This window comes from Tachysurus vachellii, chromosome 1 (genome assembly GCF_030014155.1).
Source record: "Tachysurus vachellii isolate PV-2020 chromosome 1, HZAU_Pvac_v1, whole genome shotgun sequence".
Taxonomy (NCBI): Eukaryota; Metazoa; Chordata; class Actinopteri; order Siluriformes; family Bagridae; genus Tachysurus; species Tachysurus vachellii.
The window spans coordinates 24947152-24958261 of record NC_083460.1 but is presented as its reverse complement, the minus strand read 5'-3'; positions in this window follow the sequence as shown (position 1 = coordinate 24958261).

Genomic DNA, 11110 nt, shown 5'->3' with positions numbered 1-11110 from the left:
ACTATGTGTGGTCTAAAGTGTATTTTTTTTAATTAATTAAGAAGCTTACGCTTTTTTTAATCAATCAGCAGTTTTAAATACTTTTTGATGTCAAATTTCAAAACATACCATCAACACTAACATTAGTATAATTACTCTGCTAGTGAATGATCATCTTAAGGGTTAAATTGTAATCTTCTACTTGTACTTAACTTACATACCAGTAGCAAAAATCTCCAGCATGGTTATGTTTATATCCTTTCTATGATTTCAGCGGAACATATGCCCAGGCAGAAAAACACAAATACAATTATCAGGGTCTATAGAAGGGGACAATCTCTTATAGGAAAGTGAATCAAAAATAGGGTGTCAGACCTTAGTCAAAAAGCAATTCCAAGTCATACACAACTCAAGCACTGAACAATAATATCCAAAGGGTAATTTGGATTACCCTTAAGTTAAGGTCACAGGCAGAGCTCTGTACACAAAATATAAACTTAGAGGCTGACAGGTCAAGAAACTAGGCAAGGAAAAAAAACTCAGGAAAAAAGCTCAGGAAAAAAGCTCAGGGTTTTTGGATAAAATATTTTTAGAATCATGGTGCATGAAAAGATTTGGGTTTTAGAGGAAGTAATTGGTTTGAGTACTAAAATGTCATACTAAGGGATTGAATCTCTCACGGGCAAATTTCCTGCCAGATCTGAACCCAACACACTTTACATATATATTTAACACACTATTTAAATCCTCTTGTGTGACAGACAGACAAATCTAGGACCTCTGTAAATAAACCATTAATTCTATGATTCGTTGTTATTTTATTAGTAGTTTGAACATAAAGGTTATATGAACCTATACAACTTTGTCATCTTTCACCAGTTAAGAGAGAACTAGCAGCAAGAAGCCCAGATGGCAGTGAAAAATTCCAGTCTGAAGTACTACCTCACAAAGTGTCTTCTGAGGATATTACAAAGCAAACCAGAGCATCTTTGTCTTCAGAGAGACTGTCGTCAGCAGCAGCAGCAGCATCACCATCATCATCATCATCATCATCATCATCATCATCATCATCATCACCAGCTTATCCAAGTAAGTGAAAGCTGTTAAGCAATATTGTATTCAAGTGGGCAAACACAGATGTTCCAAACACCCAGTATTTGAGTAAGTTTTGTAAGCGATATTGTCTTCTCTGTGTGCAGGTACTTCAACATTGGGGTCTCCCATGGACCTTGTAGTGCATGTGCATAAGAAAGAATGGCGACTGTCTCGACGTACAAGCAGAACTTCAACATCTCCAGACAGGGTTTCACCCATGAAACCATGCCATTTGCTGCCAAGCAGACAGCCACCTCAGAGTGCGGCAAAGGATTCCTCTAAAGAAAGTGTGGGAAAACCACAAAGATCAACGAAGGAAGTCCGCTTTCCTCCATTATCATCACAGCACAGAAGAAGACCAGACAGTCAAGCTTCAAGAAGTCCAGCTTTACCAAGAACAACAGAGAAAGTTGAAATTCCTCAAATAGGTAATAATAATATATTTTTTAATTTAAATATCATTTATAAAGACAGTCAAAGCACTGACTATGGGTTGATTAAAATTAGCTCTGCCAATATCACATGCAATGTAAGATATTTTATACCAAACTATTGCTTACTGTATAATGTAACCCTAATGTCTGCAGGACATGGACAAAGGGAAATGGAAATTTCCTGGACACTGGAAGCAATTTTAGAATATATTTTCAAGGATCACAATTTGATTGCAGCTAATTAAATAATGTTTAGGGTTGCCAACAAGAGGAGAAAATGCTATTATTTAAATGTTGTAATGTAAAAAGTCACAGGCATGAATTTCAGTGTTTCCTCTGGATTTCAGACCCCCGATCACAGAGACCAGTTCCAAGCCAGGGTGTCAGAGCCAGATCTTCAAAGAAGGAAAGCATAAAATTATTTCATCTACCACACAGGAGGGAAGAAGGTGTGCTATCAACTGAAATCCTTTTGCAGTCACAGTATCGAAATGGTGCAAGTATCCAGACCATTGGGCCAGGCTCCGTTGTACTCAGGGGATTTTCAAAGTCACCAAAAGCTCAGAAGCACATCCGTGGCGCTTCAGGGACTTCAAGGCAGCTGTGACACACAGAAAACCCTAATAAGTTGATTGAACTAAATTGATTGAGTAAACTTGTTCCCTCAATTCAACTAGGGATGTTGTAGCCTAGTGTTTAAGGTGTTGGGCTACCAACCGGAAGGTTGTGAGTTTGATTCCTACGTCCACCAGGTTCCCACTGCTGGGCCCCTGAGCAAGGCCCTTAACCCTCAGTTGTATAAAAATGTAAGTTGCTCTGGATAAGGGCATATGCTAAATGCTGTAAATGTAAACTGAGTAATAGAATCTCCTAAAACTTGCATATTTAAGTTTATTTAACTTACCGATTATGTAGAATAAATGAATTGTTCAGTTCACCAAACTTGCTGCTTATTCAATGTACTTAAACGATTATGTTCACTTAACTTGCCATTAATTTAAAGTCTACTTATACAGGTGCATGTCAATAAATTAGAATGTCATATAAAAGTTCATTTATTTCAGTAATTCAATTCAAATAGTGAAACTCATGTATTATATAAATTCAGTACACACAGACTGAAGTAGTTTAAATCTTTGGTTCTTTTAATTGTGATGATTTTGTATATGGTGACATGCCAATCAGCTAATCAACTCAAATCACCTGCAAAGGTTTCCTGAGCCATCAAAATGGTCTCTCAATTTGGTTCACAAGGATAACCAATCATTGGGAAAACTGCTGATCTGACAGTTGTCCAGAAGACAATCATTGATGCCCTTCACAAGGAGGGTAAGCCACATACTGTACATTCGTTGCCAAAGAAGCTGGCTGTTCACAGAGTGCTGTATCCAAGCATGTTAACAGAAAGTTGAGTGGAAGGAAAAAGTGTGGAAGAAAAAGATGCACAACCAACCGAGAGAACCGCAGCATTGAGAGGCTTGTCAAGCAAAATCGATTGAAGAATTTGGGTGAACTTCACAAGGAAAGGACTGAGGCTGGGGTCAAGGCATCAAGAGCCACCACACACAGGCGTGTCATGAAGGGTGGAGAAGCTCATAGCCCAAGTTGATTGAAGTTAAGCTTGAGTTGAATTATTGAAATAAATCCACACCATTCTAATTTATTGAGACCTGTATATCTAAGTTAACTATTTAATAGAAATTCATCTGAAACTGTTTACTGAAGTTCTAATTTTTGACTGCAAAGTCTGTGCACACCGAACTGAAATAAAACAAAGAAAAGCATATTTAATCTTTGAGTGTTTATTGACAAAATGTCACAATATTAATCAAAATACAGTAAACATTATACCATAATGAAAATGGGTCACAGCCACACTGTAACATTTGAGTGTTTATGCCTTGTGCAAACATAGCATACTATACTCAACATTTAGCAAACTGTACTCAAATATACTAAACATATATAGTGTCTTTCACCAAAGTTTCACAATATTACAGTACAAACTATACTTTAATGGAAATATTACTGGGTCACAAACACACTGTAAAGGTGGTTTAACAACAGTAATAATGTCTAACATTAAACAGTGCACTAAATCAACTGTACAACTCTGTGCAGTTAATAATTACATATTTTACATCTCACAATTCTTAATGTAATGAAAATAAAACATACTGAACAAGATCAGTGTCTTTGGCCAACATGTTAGATTAGTACAGTACAGACTATAGTGTAATGGAAAATTAATGGGTCACAACCACACTACAGAGGTGTAACAACATCTCAAATTAACTTCATAAATGGATAATGTTAATCGAGGGGAAAAATGCCCAAAACAAATGGTGGTGTTAAAGTCTCACAGTCACATTTCTTAAAAAAGCCAGAGACTGCACTCTAGGCTTGAGAGCATTCTGTCCCATTAACATTAGTTAATGAAAGTTAATTAGATAAGCTGGATGAAATCAAATGTGTTGTCGAGTGATTTGGGGTAATTTAGGTGTAATGCATAAATCAGACCAAAGAGAAGACACATTGCCTGTGAGAGGTTCTGCATTTTGTCCATCATTACTTGGACTAAGCAAGCCGCTCTTTCTAAAAGCATGGTTAAATTAGCCGCACGTATATATATTTAGAAAAATTAAAATGGATTTTTAAAATCCATTATAAAATATGCAATCTGTGGGAAAATAATTTTAACTCATTGTTTTATTCCCTTTTAGTTCTAGCATATTTTGTGGATCATGTAGAAGCCAAATCAAGTTACAATGCTAGTTAAATTCAAACTTTACATTAGACTTGTGGTTCCTGTATCTCATTAATATGAAAGGAAAGGGGCAAGGTAACTCAGGATATCATCTGTCTCTTTGTGCCATTTGTCCCATTGTTTAAGGTGGCCATTTGATTCAAGGTCTGAGAAAGACTGTTATGTTAATGGGATTAAGGGTGAAATTCCAGGATCTGGTGTGGGGGCTGTTACATCCTTTCATGCTTTGATTGTCACCTGAGTGTTTTGTCTCTATCTGATGGGACTGCCCCTAAAATGTGTATATTTCCAATGTATTACAACATTAAGTCAGACTTGAAGACTGCAGCGCCTGTGCCAGTACACTCTGACTTGCAGACTCATTTCATCGTGTATCTACAATAAAGACTACTGCACAAGGATATCCAAGTCTCCTGGTCTTCTCTGGAAAAAGTTTACAACAGATGGTGCTGTGACCCGGATAGAGCTTCTCATCTCACTAAACGTCTTCAAAACGTCTTCAAAACTCCAGAATCTTCAGATTTTTTCCAACTCAACTTTGATTTGGTGAGTGTCACTCTATCCAAAGAACCTACAGACCAGTATACATGTGGTTATCCTCTGCTTTGTCAGGGAAGAGTTAACAAACAGCTGCAGGGTTGGGTTAACTACAAGTTTGGTTTATCCTCTGTTTAGGCAGGGACGAATTTTATGCTATCCTCTGTTTAGGCAGGGATGAATATTGGGTTATCCTCTGTTCAGGCAGGGAAGAATATCCTCTGTTGATCAGGGAAGAATTTTGGTTTATCCTCTGTTTACCAGGGAAGATTTTGTGGTTTATCCTCTGTTGATCAGGGAAGAATGGTTTATCCTCTGTTTACCAGGGAAGAAATTTGAGTTATCCTCTGTTGATCAGGGAAGAATTTTGGTGTATCCTCTGTTCATCAGGGAAGAAATTTGAGTCACCCTCTGTTTATCGGGGAAGAGTTTTGGTTTATCCCCTGTACATCAGGGAAGAATTGTGTGTTATCCTCTAGAAATTAGAAACAGTTATGGGATATTCCCTACTTTAGAGAAACTAACAGTAGATCCCATAGCAATCAAAATGTTTAAAAAGAATGCAACACTGATCCCCATTACTGAAAAAGGTGGATTAGCTACCCCTTTGTGGACTAGTGGAGAGTTCAAATCAATGTTGGCAGAGCAAATGAATGCTATAGTGACAGATTCAGTCAAACAAAATTTGGCAAAGAAATATGGCATTCATCCAGACAAAGTGTGGTCTACTGAAGAGTGCAAAAAGGTGCTAGGTGCTTACATCCTAGCTGTTACATCCTTTCATGCTTTGTCACCTGAGTGTTTTGTCTCTATCTGATGGGACCGCCCCTAAAATGTGTATATTTACAATGTATTACAACATTAAGTCAGACTTGATGACTGCAGCGCCCGTGCCAGTACACTTGCAGACTTGCAGACTCGTTTCATCGTGTATCTACAATAAAGACTACTGCACAAGGATATCCAAGTCTCCTGGTCTTCTCTGGAAAAAGTTTGCAACAAATCCTAATTGTTAGTTGATAAACCATTTCAGATCATTTGTGTATGACCTAATGTATAGAAAAAATTAAGTTCAACCAATTTTACTGTGGAATTTTTTTAATAATTGCTATTCAAATTTACAATATTTGGCAATATATTTGTGCCCGTAGGCAAAATTTAATCCATTTTTAATGGGCCACAGGGCACATTTAATCCATAATAAATTTAAAAGGTTTCAAATTAGTTAATAAAACCATCTCATATCATTTCATAATGACTTACTCTGTGCTCACAAGAAATATCAGCCAATTCTACCGTGGAATCTTTTAATAACTCCTATCTTATCACGTATGTGGACACATTTTAATCATTTAATCCATCATAAAATGAAAATTTTAAAATGTTAGCTCATGAAACTCATTTATATAATTTCAGCATGACCTCTCAATATATATTATCTCACAATAAAGATCAGATTTACTGTGGAATTTCTTAATAATTCCTCTTCAAAATCACCACATCTGGCACCTGGAGGCATTATTTTTAATTCATTATAAAATTAAAATTTCAATATGTTAGTTGGTAAAATCATCTTATGTCACTTCAGCATAATCTACTCTATGAGGAAGTGTTATGAGAGCCATGAGGGCTCCCTCTGCTGGCCTGCAGAGGATTTGCTGCACGTTATCATCAGGACTCTAATTCCCACTATCCATTGCACCACCAACTCAGTACACCTGTTTCCTGTTTGTAATCACCTGGTCTATTTAAGCTCACTCAGAACTCTCTTATGACGTGAAGCATTGTTAGCCTGTCTGCATACCGATCGTATTTCTCTGTTCTGTTTATTGCCTCAGCAGGGTCAGGTGCCTCAGCAGGGTCGGGTGCCTCAGCAGGGTCGGGTGCCTCAGCAGGGTCGGGTGCCTCAGCAGGGTCGGGTGATTCATACGGGTCGGGGGGTCTGGTGGAAGATGAGTCAGAGTCGCGGATTTGGGAACTGCCCAGTGAAACAGAAGGGCAGCAAGCATGCCGCGGTGCAAGTACAGGAGGCATGGGACTGAGAGAACATACATCGGTGGCCCTGGGGATCACTGAACTTGACAAAACTAGATTTCGACTCTTAGTCACTCGTGCAGACGTTATCTGGGGATCCAGTAGACTAGACACTAGTAGTTGTGGCTTTGCAGGAGCAGGAGAGATAGGTGAGGCAGCCATTTTGGGAAATGGTTGGGATGCAGGAATGGCAGCAGAATCTTGACAACAGGTACGGGGATGGTAACGGCCCTCTGAGGGACAGGTGTTGTCAGGACAGTGGCTCTTTCAACCGCTGGTGCAGATACAGTAGTAGCCCTCTTGAAAACAGGTGCAGGTAAGACGGCAGTCTTGCTTGCGAAGCGTTTTCTTCTGATAGCCCTCCTAGACAAGGGTTCAGGCATAGGAGCGGCTATTTTATGATCTGAGACAGGCATGTTGGCGGCCATTTTGGGAGTAGGGGCAGGCGTGACAGCTGCTGTTTTAGGAGCAGAGACCGGCCTAGTGACGGCCATGCTGTCAATGGTTTTTCCATCCAGGGTTTCCCATAAGTTCCATCGGCTTCGGCTTTCTAAATTACTCACAAACCCCCAAAAGTCCAAAATTTGTAAGCTTTGTGTCTCTGCTTGAGACAAAGGTTCATCCAGACAGTCATTTAAGTACAACTTTAATTCTTCGTCGCTGAGGTTCAAACCAGCCGCACATGTCCAGAATAATTGGGCAAAACAACTCGCTCGTCCTTTTTGGCGGAGGGACATCAAGTCATCCAACCTGTCCCACCATTCTTCCTCAGAGGAGGGGGGCAACACTTGGATTTGTATGCCGCTGTATCGGTACATGTCGGGGTACAGGAACACACCAATCGAAACGGGGAAATATCACTGCTGAATCCTAGATGAGTGGTCGAAAACGGGACTTACTGGGAATGCTGGATTTGGTTGTTGGTTTATGGCTGATGCAGTGATGAAACCAGGGTGGATGAAATAAACCGCTGGATCTTGTCGGGCAAAGTATTCTGTCATAAGCGTGAAACCGGTTAGATCCAAATGCAGGTTTATTTGTAAAATCCAAAAACAGGCAAGGGTCAAAAACAAAGGAAATCCAAAAGCAGTAGTCAATAATCCAGGCATAGGTCAGGGCAGGTAGCAAACAATCACAAACACGAAAAACAGGCAGGGTCGAAAACGAGGCAATAAACAGAACAGAGAAATACGCTCGGTATGCAGACAGGCTAACAATACTTCGGGTCGTAAGAGAGTTCTGAGTGAGCTTAAATAGACCAGGTGATTACAAACAGGAAACAGGTGTACTGAGTTGGTGGTGCAATGGATAGTGGGAATTAGAGTCCTGATGATAACGTGCAGCAAATCCTCTGCAGGCCAGCAGAGGGAGCCCTCATGGCTCTCATAACAGCAAGATAAAGGTCTAGCAATTTTACTGTGGAATTTTTAAACAGTTCCTCCTCAAAGTCACCATATCTGGCAATATAATTGCGCTTAGAGGTACATTTGAATCCATTTCCACTGTGAAATTGCTTGATCATTATGGTGACCACAGAATAGGCCATTATGAAATAATCTGTCTTGATCAAATAACAATTTAAACTGTCCATTCAAAAATCAATCAAATTTAGAAATAAATCAAAATGTAAATTATATTGAATCATAGACAGTGAATTTGAAGAGCCATTACTACAAAATCCCACAGTAAAATTGTTTGATGTTTTTTATGAGCATAGAGGAGGGCATTGGTTTGACTAACATCTCAAAATGTTCATTTTATAATGGATCAAATTCCGCTTCTGGTTGAAATAAATGGACAGATATATTGAATTTGAATGAATTTTTTTGTGAACATAGAGTAGGTCATTGTGAAGTGATGTGAAATGGTTTTATTAACTAAAATTTTGAAAGAAACATTTTATAATGTATTAAAATAGTTCCTCCTGGCACAATTATATTGCAAGATATGGTGAGTTTGAATAGGAACTGTAGTGAAATTGGTTAATCTTTATTGTGAGTATAGAGTAGGTCATTATGAAGTAATCTGAGTGAGTTTTATCAACTAATATTTAAAATTCTGTATTTTTTTATTTTATAATGGATTAAAATGTTCATACTGACACAATTATATTACCATTTCATATATATTAGCAGTGGCTTAACCACAGTGAAACATCACTAGCCTAATTCGTCTCAGCTAAAGTAGCAACGTTCTTATAACACACATTAGCCTATAATTAATACTTTACAAATGCGCTGTACAAGTCAAAATTTGAAGCCAGTCGATTTCTCAATCATACTTTGAGAATATTATCATGAAAATATTGTTAATTAATGCAAAATTTCCCCGGGAAAAAACAATCCACATGGTGTAACATTAAGCAGTAGCCTCCATGTTGTATCTCGCACAGAAAAACGATTAGTCGACTTCATGTGGTATACCTCACAGGTAAACCTGGATTACCTCACAGGTAAATACCTAAAATTATCGTTAATTAATGGCGATGTTGGCAAGGTTATTAAAGAAATTAACTGACCTCAGAATTTGGTGCCATGAAATACACGATTACACTATGATTAAGTGTATTAACTAACATGTTTCCGTATTACGAATCAAATACAGAATCATTTGATATCTCAGTTATCATAAAATCACAAAACCACCAATGAAATATCATTACTTGCTAGCTACTCTGAAAAGTTTGACCGGGAAATATTGTAATTATTTCTGTGTTGTCTTTCATTATAGAAACGTACCACAGGGATTTAAATAGATATCTTTCACTTTTAAAAATCACACAAAATAACTTTATAGCTACATAACTTCACATACTGGATAGAGGGCATAAAACATTAGTTGTCTTGTTGCTAGGCAGAACCTATAAAACTGAATGTGTGGTTGTCAACACATACAAACAAGTTGTAGTTTATTCAGTGGTTGCACTGAAATACTTGAAATTGCCCCTGACATTAATAAAAGAAACAAACAAAACCATATCAACAGCAGAAGAGGTGATTATGATGATTTTAATTGGATTTGGGATGAGGTTGTGAGGAACTCTTTCACACATTTTAGCATTTAGTGTGTATGTGTGTTCTTGCCTGTGTATATTATGCACAAATGTACTTGTGTATTAAAAGGTGCTTGAGTGAAAAACACTTGTATATGTTGTTGTGGCAGTTTTGATCTAGATGTATAAAATACACTCAGACTCAGAGGTGGTAGTAAAAGCAAAGAAAGAATTTTATTTTGCTGCAGCAAAAGGCGTCTTCCATACAGTGCAAAGTAAATAAATAACAACACCTTCCCTTCTCCATTTCTAACCATAAAACAGAATTACAGTATTACAGTAATTCAGAACAAAATCTGAATTACATTCCACATGTAAACTTTCTGAAGCACTGCCAGAGCTGTCTTCTTTTGAAACCACTGTTTCGGGTTACCTTCAACCTGCTCCTTATAGTCCACATCCGGTACATCCAAGTGGCCCAGCATCACATGGATTTCAATATCTGCTCGGCCATCTAAAGTCCAGGCACTTGTCCTATCCTCAAGAATCCAGAGAGTCACCTCATAGCTCTTTCATTAAATCCTGCTCTCTCACACCTGGAAGGCTGCCTCTTTCTGATCACAAATGTCATGATTTTTGAAATGGTTAGAGTACTTGGCTGCACTGGAGTTTTTATAACGTGAGCATTTTGAGTGAATCTTGCCCTGGCAGCAACAGATCTTGGACAGACTCCACAGCCCTTGTCTCTGTGACCACATCCCACTGGTTTTGAGCATCAACAATAGCCTTAACAGCTACACAATCACATTAATGTTGGAGCGGGTGAAACTGAGACATTGCAACACCATAGTCCAACATCATCACTCAATCAGAGTTTCTGAGTTACCTGTATAAACCAGAATTGGAATTCATTTTGGCCTTCCCCTGTCTCTTTTTTTAAGCAATGAAAGCAAACAGTGGCTTATCTATGGAATAGGAGTGTGGTAAGTGTTGGTAATAAAATACCCACCCAAGGAATGTTCGAATTCTCTTTACTTATGGTGAACAATCATCATTTTCCATCAGGTCAGCCTTTGATATTTTAGAGATTACCTCAGTTTTAGCTTGGGCTGTAGCTACTCCATTACCATCTATAATGTGGCCCAGAAATTTGACTGAGGATCGCATCAGGTGGCACTACTTTGGACTGAGTTTGAGGTTATTAAAAGCTGCAGCCGCTGGAACACGGTTTCTAACATATCTAGGGCATCCTCTTTAGTTGAATCAAATCAT